The 13,316-nt window shown below is 40.8% G+C and overlaps 1 protein-coding gene across 2 annotated transcripts in view; it reads left to right on the top strand.

The window, feature by feature from the left end:
* The first annotated feature begins 3,700 nt into the window (after positions 1-3,700).
* LOC138623621 (bis(5'-adenosyl)-triphosphatase-like) overlaps positions 3,701-13,316 on the top strand; it is a 276,741-nt gene continuing 267,125 nt past the window's right edge. For both annotated transcript variants that reach the window (XM_069703242.1, XM_069703241.1), the window contains exons 1-2: positions 3,701-3,744; positions 10,612-10,692. The gene's annotated coding sequence lies outside the window, so the exon portion shown is untranslated. The remainder of the gene's footprint in view (positions 3,745-10,611; positions 10,693-13,316) is intronic.

The raw sequence follows: 13,316 nt of genomic DNA, 5'->3' as shown, positions 1-13,316 counted from the left end.
TATCTGTCACTGAGTGAGAGAGATCAAAGTTAGAGTTCAGCTATGAATAAATGTTGCTCAACATGAGGACCTCTGACCTAATAAAACAGAAAGATGATTCACAATATGAATGACAGTAGACAATGCTTCAAATATGGAAGCGAGAAAAAAGAATTACAAATTCTAAAATATGGATGCTTCACAAAAAATATTTAAGCCAACAGCACATGAGATCTATACTGATCTATTTTCATCACTGTTTAAAGGTGTGCATTCACGTTTAGTGTCATGTATACAGTGTCCTTCCCAAAATGAAATCGTCACAATCTCCCCTTCTGTTCCTCAGTTATGGTATTGAATACTAGCCAGGATTTTTGCAGGACATTATGATGTCAAAGTAAAGTCGACCTTTGACCTGATGGATATGAAATGTCATCACTTCAGTGTTATATCCTGTTTGGCATTTGTGAGAATTATGTCCAAACTACAGCATGCATTCTTCAGTTATGACTACAAAGGTGTTTTGTGAGGTCACAGTGACCTTAAACCACCAAAATCGAATCGACTCACCTTTGAGTCCAAGTGTACATGTGTGCAAAATAAGATAAGATATGTAAGATATCACATTTACAACAATGGACACGGTGACGTTTATTACTGACCCTTAACCATTCAGACCAAGTGAACTTTTTTGTCGAATTTAAAAAAGAAATTCCGTCTGTCCGTTAATAAGATATCACATTCTCAAGAACGAGATGCACAAACGGACAACCCGAAAGCATTATGTTTCCAATCCAGGCCTCTCGCTGGTGTATAGGAATAAAAATGGAAAGTACAGCCCCCTTAAAGCTTCAAAGGTGTTAAAATCTTTTGTCAGATGAAAATGATTATCCTTCTTCAGAGATTCAGAGAAAGTGCGGTGAGACAGAGATTTGACTGGAAGAATCGTGAGTCTTTCAGCAGGAAGACAGTTTAATAGTGTGTCAGTCTGTCTTAGAGCAGATGCTGGATCATTCCTGTCTGACTTCTCCCTTCTCACATCTGGATGACAATTCATCAATTCTGTGATACATTTATCTGCTGCTATCAAGCTCTCATGCTGAGGCTGACAAATTGTTACTTTTATTTGACAGAAGTCTCTTATTGGCGGTCGTCTGACCATGAAAGTTTTTTTTTTTTTCCCACTTTCAAGGCAATTAATTTACAGCCGATATAAAAAGCTTCATAAACTTAGCAGCTGCTCATGTGTAGTGCTATCTTTCACATGTTTAGGCAGCTCCAAAATCACCCTTGTCTATTTAACTCTTCTTAAATTAATAGGGGTGTTAATGTGCCCCGTGATGGCCATCATGTGCAACTCTGCATGGGGTTGGGTTTGTTCTACTGACATGGTATTGCTCTGTTGCAGCCTAGGACTGGAATTGCTCGCTCTGCAGTGCAACACACTCCACAGAAGCCGAATGTTAGAATTGGAATGGACATATCTATAAATACAATTTCTGAAGCCTAATATATTTGGCTGCTTCAAATCAAGGAGGCGCACCGCGAGTGGTTGGACCTTCTTTCTGTCAACATTAAAGGAACATAATTACACATTTGAAAAGGTTGTTACAAGACTAAACACATAACATAAATAGTATAAATAAATAAATAATCAAAACTTTGCCATGTTAAAAAAAAAGAAAGAGGGGAAATGTATGTTTAAATAAATATTAATATAGCCAGTGAACCTTCAGTCAATCCTTTCTAGATTGGCAGTCAGTGTACTGGGAGTAGGCCATATTTGTTATTAAAACGCATCACATTGGCATTTTGGTTGCTGATTGGATTTTGATTATTTTTCAGGGAGGTATATCAGAAATAGCCGAGGACCTAAGAGGTAGGAATAAACAATGTCATCACTGAAAACATCCCTGATGGGAATCTGTGCATTTTGTTCTTTCGTGTGTACAAGGTCAAATTTGATTGGATTTGTAGGCTATATCTCTATTAATCTTCTGAGAGTCAATAAAACAAATTTTATAGTAATCTGATGGATACATCATTTTTTTATTTATTTCACCATTTCATATATTGTAAAGATCGTTGATGGTTCGAACGGATTTTACTTTGCTGTATTAAATCTATATTTAGGGCCCGAGCACCAACGGTGCGAAAGCCCTATTGTTATTTGTAAAGTTATTATTATTTTTTTTCCTGAAAGTTTAATTGCATTTGTGGAGGCTTTATGATATTCAAAAACTCATAAAAGTTTTTACACACATCTCTGTGTGGTAATATTCACTCAGTCATAGCGCCACCTGGTGGCAAACGGAAATGACACTTTTCATACTTTCACATGCTCCGTTGAGCTGGTTGATCCCATGAACCTAAAGTCGGGATCAGAATAACTTAAACATGTGGTTGATGATACATTGAGAAATCACATACTTCGTGAGACGATACGTCTGATATGTGTTTTGCGAGTGGGCGTGGCCAAATGGCTCACTGGTGCCCCCTAAACTGCAGCCCCGGGCACCCAGTTTCACCTACACGCACCAAATTCGTTGGACTGGTGTATCACACCGAGATGTACCGAAAAGTCTCTGAGCATAAATTAATTTGTTTTCGTCGACGGGTGTGCCCGTGGCGTGGCGGCCATTTTGAGCGTCTCGCCATGAAACTACAAGTGACTGTAACTTTTATGCACATACTCCGATCTTCCTCAAACATTACGTCTTTGGTAACAGTCAACTCCCTGAAGACACCTGTATGGTAATATTCGCCCATAGTCGTGGCGCCCCCTGCCGGAGACAGGAAATGAGACAAAAAATACACGTCGGGGAGCCGGCGTCGGGGGCCCACGCGCAGCCCGCATATCACTGCTTGCAGTTTTAATTGTTTTTCTTCCTGTTTTGCATCTCTGCCTATTCCTTAAGCTCATTTGCTCATTCAGCGGCAGCAGGAGGTTCGGTGAGGCATTATGGGAAAAGCAATGGAATTCATTCTCTGCTCAAGATATCACAATTGTCCTGACCTGCAGTGTTGGTCAAGTTGGTCATGAAAGCGGCGCATTATAATTGGTCATCCTCCTGAGACCAGAATATACACACAAGATTTCACAGAAATTTGGTCAGTGTAACGTTTTGTTCTTCATGATTTTAAGATTAATTCTGGGAGTACTGAATGGACCGAGAGACTGGCCATTCAATGTCACACTGATTCATTAGACTTTTTGTCTTTGTTTCTGTTTGAGGCAGGTCACTGCAACGTAAAGGACGAGAGGGAGTGGGTTATCATTGTACACATTTCATGATAATGACCCAACAATTGGAAAAACTATTTTTTTTTTAAATTACAGCTACTTATGGAAAAAAAGTTTTAATAATTACAATGACTAACATTTTATAAGGAATTAATAAAATTACACTGAGGCATTTTATGACTGTTTTTGTAATTTGTTGTTGTTCTGTGTATGCACATTGTAGGCCTATTTGTTTGAAAAAAAAAAAAAAGACTTGGAAAAATACTTCTTTGATCTCAGTGACACAATCTCTTAACATAAAGGATGCAAACGCATTTTTGAGGTATAATTAAATCAGAAACCAAAGTCAAATATGTCAAAAGTGTTCCTTGTTTGCATGTAAACGCAACATAAAGCTTCTTCTTCTTGTGCTCTGGTACTTGTAGTTTTTTTTTAAACGCGGCAGAGTCTTGTTTGGCCGGCTACGGCGCGTACATAAAACTACACTTCCCATAATGCAAAGTGCCCCCCAGCGATAGAAGGTGAGTTACACACAGCGTTGAACGTGCTTTTTTTTTTTTTTTTTTTTTAGAAACAAGCGTCCCGTCTAATGGTGTTGAATTCGGCGATAAACGAAGCTGTTAAGGTTTCGTTGTCCATTTGACCGGAACTGCACATTAACAGAGAAGCGAGCCGGCGCGGCTGAAGGAAGCGGTCCCCCCCCCCCCCCCCCCTGAGCTCCATTCGTGTGAATGTACAGCAAACCGAAACATCCGCGAGCACGTCAAGTCCCTTTAAAAAAAAAAAAAAAAAAAAGCACGTTTTTGAACATTTCCGATATCGACGGTGTGCATTTTCAGAGCTCGAACCCGCGTGTGCGTGTCCTCGGCACTTTGCCCCCGGTCGAGCGTCGGGAGGAAGCAAAGCGCTCCGCTGCTCCGGGGAGATGAAAGCCGGGGCGAAACGGGCAACTCGCAAAAGCCCTCACCGCCGGGGTGCTGCCGTTCAAAGTGGAACAACGCGGACGTTTAATTGCAACGGCAGCAGGCCTCCTTTTGGATAACGTTAAAAGACGAGAGCTGTTTCTTAAATTGGGCCGGATGATAAATAGTTAAAATGGTTTTGTATTATTAAAAGGACGGATTCACACACCCCCCCCCTCTCCTCCGCCCCCCCCCCCCCCTCGACGCCTCGCTTCCTTCGCAATAAGGCGATCTTTAAAACTCAGTGTTGCGTATTGTATTTATTTGCAGCTTTTGTTTCCCTCTCTTAAGCCGAAGTTTCAAGTGATTCGCAAAAGATTTGACCGGGATGTTCATTCTTGATTGAGAGAAATGTACATTTTGCTATTAAGCACGGCAAATAACAAGCTTTTGGGAATTTGTATAAGGAGATTGGTGGGACAGGAGAGACATTTTCTGGATAGTGTACGCTGTTGCGTATACGGGGAGGGGTGGGGGAACGTTAACACGCTGCTGGGTCTACTACAGGTCTGACATTATATTTAAAAAACCAAAACAGTTTTTAGTGCGTTCCGTTTTAATATGAATCTGTATAATTAAGACCGTGAGAAAAGAATATTTCACGGCCCCCGCATTCAGCTTGTGCTGCGTGATAGTTGACGTGACACTGGGTGGGTTATTTATTTATTTTCTATGTACATTTTTTTTTTAATTTTCTAATTATGCGTTTCTCCAAACTTCGATCTCCGCCGGCGTTAATTTGTGCGCTGTGGTAAAAAAAATTAAAATTAAAATTAAAAAAAAAAAGAGCACACCTGTACGCAGGTTTGTAATGAAGCAGCTGCCGGTAGGGACTTGAGAATTCTTTCCACATCCTAACCCCCCCCCTGCGGGGACATCTCCAGAGCCCAGTGTAACATGGCCAGTTTTAAACAACAAAAAGAAAAAGAAAAAAAAAGAAAAATCGTTTTTAGATCGCTGTTGAGTTTCCAGAGAGTAATGCCCTACACACTGTGTCAAGTGAGGGACGTTTTTAAAGGCACTTATTTGTACAGGAGCGATTGGAAGGCATGTTTCAGCCAGCTGAGAAGAGGCAGTTTCCATCACTTTTTTTTTTTTTTTTGGACCATAAACCATTGACCTTGAATTGTGTGAGCAACAATAACACGGGATCAATTCGAAGGTGGAGGAAATGTCTTTCGACCGGTGATTTTTTTTTTTTTCTTCTTCTTCTTTTCTGCCTGCTGTACCGGCGGTGTGATGGGACCGCCCCGTAAGCCCCCGCTCCATTTGATGGGATAGTACGGCCGTTGTATTTGTCGTAGGTATTTTACTTGCACATTGGTCTTTTTTTTTGTTGTTTTAAATCGGAAGCTTATGACCAGCTGCAGAGCTCTGCGAACACGTTGTGGATTTCAGAGCGGGCGTCCGGTAACCCCGTCAGCGGTGTGGCCAAGCGTGTCACCTGCAGGCCTCCCGAACTGAATCCCGTTTGACCGCGTGGCCTCCTGTGTTGTGGACCCTTTTTTTTTTTTTTTGTAGGTGAGCTCGCAGGAAGATGCTGTTTGAATCCCCCCCCCCCCCGGTTCTTTGCTGTTCTCAAAGTCTTCTTTGTCTTCGTCAGATGAGAGTAGTTACAAGCAGCAAAGCTCGGAGGATCGAAGAGGCGCTGCGCTTCCAAATGGGCCCGCGGAGGGGAAAATGAGTTCTCAAGTGCTAAACTTAACCCCTGAGACATATTGATAATGAGCAGATGTATAAAATGGAAAATGATTGTAGTCAGCCCAGCACTGGAGTTGTTTTTTATTTTTATTTTTATTTTTTTTAATATCAGGAGTTGAGTGCATTGGCTGCATGCAAGCATCTGAAAGTCCTGCCTTTTTTTAAAACATTTGTTTTTTTTTATGGAATTGTCCCTTTGGCCAACCACGGTACTGAAAAACAACATGTAGTACAATTCATTCAGCAAAAGTAATTCGCTTGAAATAATAATAATACTTGTCAAATGAAAAAAAAATCAACAACAACAACAACAACACGGCGATCTTGGGTAATATAAACAAACTGAAAACGTGTGGTTGCCTGTCTGATTGTAAGATGCTCTACACGTTTGGGGACAATAACGGCAATAATGAAACGAGCTGCTCGTCAGCGGGGGGGAGGGGGGTGATGGGAACAAGAGGGCTTGCGCAGAGACGTATTGACGTAAACGTTAGGCGTAACGGACTCGGGGGGGGGGGGGGGGGGGGGGGGGGGCTGACGTCCTTTTTATGTTTCGTAAGCCAATTTCAAGAACACTTCAAATCGCTTCCAGAAGCCGCCGGGAGCAAACGGAACGACGACGGAACCCGTCCGATGTCGTCCCTTTCCCTTTTTTTGTGTTTCGGGGTAAAAGCTTGAACGGCACGAGTTGCAAATGAACTGCGACGTGCTAATTGGCTTGGGGAGGAACGCGTTGAAAGGCCACTTAGTGGACTTGTCTTAAAGCGCGGATGCTCTTTCCACGCGTCATGTTGAGCTAAAAAAAAAAAAAAAAAAAAGAAAAAATGGCCGTACCTGAGCGACATTTCTCAGGTGATTAAAAAACTTCTTTTTTTTTTTTTAAATGTTTTTTTTTTAGTAAGCCTGTGTTGATTTAATATCAATTAAACGGCATCCAAAGCTCTTATTTTGAAAACAGTCGCCGTCTTAGTTTTTTTTATACTACAGTCACAGATTGTCTTTTTTTTTTTTTTTTTTTAAAGCTGCGTCACTTTTATGAATTCTTTGTAACTTTGTAACAAAACAACGGTTCTCTATGTTCTATGTTCTAAGTTAATGAACACAAATCAAATAGAACGGAGATATGTCTGCGACGTGCAGCGTGCTTATTATCAAATGATGTGATTACATGTTGCTCTTTATCAGGTAGTTGTAAAAAAAAAAAAAAAAAAATCAAATTGTTGTTCCTCGATTATTATTAATTTTTTTTTTTATTTCCACAATTTTACCCCCGAAAAACGAATCTTGAACTCTGCGAATTACATTGTAATTTTTTTGAAAAAAAAAAAAAAAAAATCAGCTGCAAAATCAAAACATTTTCGTCCAAGCCGAGTTCGGCTCGACTTCTCGTGCGCGTCCAGAGGCTGAGACGCGGGGGAGTAGTCAGCGGGGGCCGGTGACCAGCTGGATTTTCTTTTTTTTTTTGTGTTGTTTTTGAAATTAATTTTCAGAGTCCTTTCTTTAATTAGCCCGTTCGCAGCGGTGCTGTTAAGGAAAAGCCCACACGACTCCCCCCACCTTCTAACGGCAGCCATCTGTCCGTAAGGCAAAATAAAAAAACAAGTTAAGACGCAATGGTTTTGCGCAGAGCGCCCTTCGACGGCGTTCGCTCCTCTTTGACCGTCGGTGAACTTTGGACTTTCAGCCGACGTTTCCCAATCTCACAGATTGAACTTTCACCCTCGACCAAAAATGTTGCCTCAAACCGACTGAGTGAGGAACATTAGATTAGATTAGATTAGAAGGAGACTTTATTAATCCCACAGCGGGGACATTTAGCCGTCACGGCACCGTAGAAACACACACACACACACACACACACACACACACACACACACACACACACACACACACACACACACACACACACACACACACAAAAAGGTGCACACAATATCAACAACATTACAAATATGTATACATAAAATAAGATGGATAAAAATAATTATTTCAGCAAAAAAAATAAAGAGCAAAATGAACAGTTCAACCAAATTGCGCATTCTTTGGAAAACATTTCTCGTGCAATAGTAGAAGTTTCAAAAGTTGCTTCCTTGTTGTCTGACCTGGAGAGGACTTCCTTTTTTTTTTTTTTTTTTTTAGCGATATGGTGGCCCAACTCTCTGCAAAGCTGCTGAGAGGAAAGCGCTGTTGGTAACCATCATTTTAAGGGGAGATGACCTTCCAAATCTCAACCTGTTCTGTTAGACCGATGCACCCAAGCCCAAAAAAAACAAAAACCCAAAAACATTTACTCGACGGAATTTATTCAACAGAAGCTCTGCTGAAAACGTGGCTTAAAGTAGCCTTTTCAAACAAAACTCGCTTTATTAACACAAAAAAAAAAACAACCTCATTTACAACCGGCAAGGCTCTGCTGACTCCCCTCTTATCAGCAAAGCAAACTCAAAAAAGTGGGCAAAAAAAAACAAACAAACAAACACAAACTGACTGGTGTTTGTGGGAAAGGTTGTCTTTAAGTTAATAAGAGACTGAACTTTTTGTTTTTGTGCGTATAGTATGTGTTGAATAAGATTTTAAGTACATGGCATCTACGGCTTTTATTTTGACAGCCGACGTAGCCTCTGTTCTCTACATTAAAGTCGCAGATTGCCCGTTTGGTAAAGCTTCGTCATTTATATCATTTTTGTAACGTTCAATGTTCAATAAGGAAAAAAAAAAAAAGATTAGAACTAAAACATTTCTGCGATTATGCAGCATGCTTATTATCAAAGGAAGTGATTATTATTCTTTATCGCTTTTGTTGTTGTTGTTGTTGTCGTTTGTTTCCCCTCGACTTTCCCTCAAGTTTTTCTAATTCCTGCAATTTTACAGCAAAAAAAAAAAAAAAATTCTCCTGAAACTCTGCAAACTACATCAAAAATGTTTGCGCAATCGAGCATTTTTTTTTGATTGATATAATCACAAAAGGAATCCTGGAGGGACTGGCTAATTGGTTAAGCCAACTCTTGTTGAAAGGAGAAGAAAAAAAACAACAACAAAAAAAACAACCTCCTCAGCCACGTCTTGCGTCACCGGCAATTTGCATCGGTACGTCAGGCCGGTGGAGCCAGCGGTGCGTATTTAGCATAAAGCATTAACGGTGAGGACCATTAGATCAGTGACACTGTATCCCTCAGATCCGTTGACCTGCTTCGAGTCACAGCGCCGCATGGAGATTTTGCGAACAGCGATGCATAATGTAAGAGAGCCTGTATCAATTATGCACCATTTATTCATGCCACAACAATACCTCGCGCAGTTGATTCGGCCCCTTCTGCTTCATGTATTATTCAGCAGAGCCGTGTCCGTTCTCTCAAAGCGCTGTATCCCCCCCCCCCCCCCCCAAGCTCCACGCTGACGTATTGCGCCGGCGCGTTATTGCGCGTCATCCCTGTCCCTGACACGCAGGTTTTTCCCGTTTTGACTTTTGGAGAAGCATGCTGTCTGCTGCGTGCGTTTGCCTGTCTCCAAAACCCAAATCCCCCCCCCCCCACCCCGCCGCTTTTACGCTTCATCACTCCTTCGCGTATTGCGCTTTTGACTCTGGCTGATTTGGTTTAAACGGCAGATCTGCGAAATATACCCGAGACGTTGGATTTGATAGTCAGAAATCTCTGAGGAGGTTTGACTTTGTAGAACGAATTTGGAGGAGGGGGGAAGGTGGGGGGGATAATAATATATTAAGAGAGAATTCATACATTTTTAACAATCATTTTCAGTAGCGTGTTTTGTTAAAAGTCATTTAAAAAAAAAAAAACGTTTTTTTTATTTATTTTTTTACATTTTTAAAAGTATGTGCTCTAGATTTTGTCGCCAGGTTTGGGAGGTTAACCTCGGGACAAAATAGATCGTCATCGCCTTCCGCAATCGCAGTTTTCTGATCTGACACCCATATTGGCAGAATATACAGTGAAAGTATTCAGACCCCTTTACATTTTTCACTCTTTGTTTCATTGCAGACATTTGCTAAAATCAAAAAAGTTCATTTTATTTCTCATTAATGTACGCTCAGCACCCCATCTTGACAGAAAAAAAACAGAAATGAAGAAATTTGTGCAAATTTATTAAAAAAAGAAAAACTGAAATATCACATGGTCATAAGTATTCAGACCCTTTGCTGTGACACTCATATTTAACTCGCATGCTGTCCATTTCTTCTGATCCTCCTTGAGATGGTTCTACTCCTTCATTGGAGTCCAGCTGTGTTTCGACCCAAACCAGGCAGTGTTTTGTTGTAAACTCTGTTTTTGTCTTTGTGTTTTCTCTGTCTATCCAATTTTGTAGATGGTGTTGAACTTGGCTGTTTGATACGTTCCATAAAATGAAGTAAACGCAAATAAACGCGTTTATCAGTTTTTTTTTTTTATTTTTTTTTTCCTCTTCTAATTCTATAGTCCTTGACATTGTATGAAAATGGAAGCGGTAGAAAATTGGATAAAAAAAAATAAAAAAAAAAATCCTCAGTTGTAACTCATCTTTCGGTCTGTGCTCCTGCATATTGCTTGCGGTCAGAGGAGCTGCCAAATGATTTTCACTGTGAGGTCGTAAGGTCAACCCCAAAGGTGTGGAGAACGGGGATCAGCTGGACTTCAAGCTGAATATCAATGCTCCCCCTCGATGGTTCTCGCGCTTACATCAAAAAGAAAAAAAAAAAAAAAACATCCATTCTGCTTTCTCCTCCCACAGGCGAAGAGGGACGAGCCGCCCGTGCGTTCTGTGTCGATCACAAGTAGTCCACCGCCGCACTTGACAAGTCATCCTTCAAAGGTAAAGTTCACGCAGCTAGCGCGCCGCCCGGTTCAGATTGCGCAGGCTTTAAATGCTAAAAGCAAAACAATTTCCACTCGTGCACACTTGACATTGCAGGCAACACTGTTCGGAGCTATAACGGTCCGGTAAAGGATTTTGAACTTTACAGCAGCCTTATGGTGCCATTTGGGGAAAGTCACTCCTTCGTAGTTTTCTAGCGGTCCATCTGGAAATAATTCAGTCGTAAATTAGTAAGTCGGACTCAAAAAGACATGTTATTTTTTTTTTCTTTGGGGGGGAGGGCATGCACGCCTGTTTGATTGACAGGCCTGTTGTGCAGTCATGTTTCCGCTATTGGTGGGCGGGGCGTAGTGTCCTTGAGTTTCCGATTTAGATCGAGTCGGATCGACCACTCGCTCCTCCCAGCTCGTCCGAATATGGTCACTTCCGTCTCCAAACCGCTCCGAGCTATCAAATAGGCAACGACCATGAAGTCACTTCGCAAACCGACGGTGACGTCACCGTTGGTCGCCGCTTGGTTACTGATGGAAATCCTTCTGCAGAGACTCGAGAGGAAGTTCAACATCTCGATTTCTACGAGTCAACTTTCTGATAAGGGAGGTCAGACACAATACTTTAAATGCGTCAATAACTTCCAGTCGCTGCGGTGTTACTACTCAGAAATAAAGTGACCTTTTAAAAGTCCCTTTTGAAAATGGCGTGAATGTGAAGTGTACACAATTTGTCATTCATAAATGCAAAACCACCAGTAGAGTCCTTTAAGTTAAAGTAGTCGCCCTCGGTAATAAATGAATGCAAATTGGTTGAGGTGCAAACATACGCTCGTGAAGAGGAGTGTAGAAGCAAATGGCTCACTCATCAGTATTTGTGCTCACAGTGCTCCAGACTTCAGCCCCCCGCCAATCCCCTAAGTGACTACTTCTGCCTCCATTCATTTTGGTGAGGGATTCGTGGCACCAAACCTCCCAGCTCTTGGAAAGAAGAGGGACTAAGGTTCAGAATCGGGTGATACAAATGTCCAAGCCTGGTGCCTCTTCTGGATAATTAATAATAATAGCCAATAATGATCAACAATGTTATATTGATGAATACAAATAATAATGAATAAAAAAAAAAACCTATTAGTTAAAAGTCTGTATGCCAGAAAGATACAATATCTAAACACTGCAGTGGTTTTTCACCTGAAGGGCATTAGACTATAACTTTGAAATGGATCGCTCGCGTCCAGTGAACATGTAATGAAAGTAATTTAGCTGTTTTGTCAGGCATCCATAGCCGGTTCAGCTGTCGACCGTGGCCATTTATGTAATTAAATATAACTCAAGACATCCTTTTAGGCTTTCGGTCAAATTTGACAGGCTTGTGTGCGTGACAGTGAGCGTTCATTGGAGGACTGGAGCTGCTGACACGTTGCTTTCAGTGACAGGCGTGTACACACAGGATAGTGCGGGTTCAGAGGAAGGCATGTGGAACCACATGTGTATGTCACCTGTCAGGGCTGCAGTGGTTATTTGTTGAGGCACTGGAGCAAACCTGATATCCGGCCACGCATGAGCAAACACGCAGCCGTGTGCATTGTTAAGTTGTGTTTATGTTTACATACAATAGTCATTAGTTGAGCCTAGATATTTTACTTGCTTTAAAACATTAAGCCAACGATATAATCACACTGTTTTCATTGGTGGTTCTGGATTACTCATTATCTGATTTCAGTCACAAATGTTTCACATAGAAAGCCTTGTAAAAAAAAAAAAGAAGGGTTTCTGTCTACTGAAATGGTAGTTGGCTTTTAATTTGAAATGGATACGGGAAGTAGGTAGGTAGGTAGGTAGGTATTTACTTTATTAATCCCCAAGGGGAATTTTTTTTTTTACACTTTTTACAAGTGTTGAGTTTGTATTAATGCAGAATGCATGACATGCACTTTACAGATATTTGAATTTTTAAGTACTTAAAAAATGTAAATGGAATTCAACAGAGTCAAGACAACTGCATATTTTATTTCCTCACTTGGAAAAAAAAAATGAAGAAAAGTGGTAGAGCACGGTTTTGTATCGCTCTTGCAGCTCTGCACCTATGGTCACAATGATTTACTGAGAAAATTACGCATATATTCATATCAAATAAATTTTTTCACAAGTTTGGATCTTTAGAGATGGACCAATTGGGATCCACGTACATTCATGTAAAGTTATATATCCGGGAGACAGAATAAAAGGTGTACACTTATGGTAGGGTTTCAAGATATGAACTTTATCTCAGTCACAAACAAATACAGATAATACAGTTTGGGGGGATTTTCTTTGATATCAATAATCCCTGGACACGTAATGCCATTGATCATGTTGACAGCAATTTGGGTGAAATGGCCCCTATTCATAGCCCTCAATGAGAAATGTTGCAGTGTATTTGAGGGTGTAAAACTTTATTTCTGTGAACTATAAAGTCTCACAATACAATAATGTGCAAAAGTGTAATGTACAGTTCGTCTACCCAAATAGGTTGTCTATTTTAGAGACATCTTTTCTCACTTAAAATCACGACTTCCTAAATATTGAAAATCCTGCCCATGTGTGTTGATAATATTAACCAAGCGAACACGTGGTACAATAAAATGTGTT

This window comes from Brachyistius frenatus, unplaced genomic scaffold, assembly GCF_029030835.1.
Source record: "Brachyistius frenatus isolate BFR_SWC_R1_liver_20210118 unplaced genomic scaffold, ASM2903083v1 Contig_45, whole genome shotgun sequence".
Taxonomy (NCBI): domain Eukaryota; kingdom Metazoa; phylum Chordata; class Actinopteri; family Embiotocidae; genus Brachyistius; species Brachyistius frenatus.
Note: the sequence above shows the minus strand (reverse complement) of the source record. Positions and strands in the feature narration are given on the sequence as shown.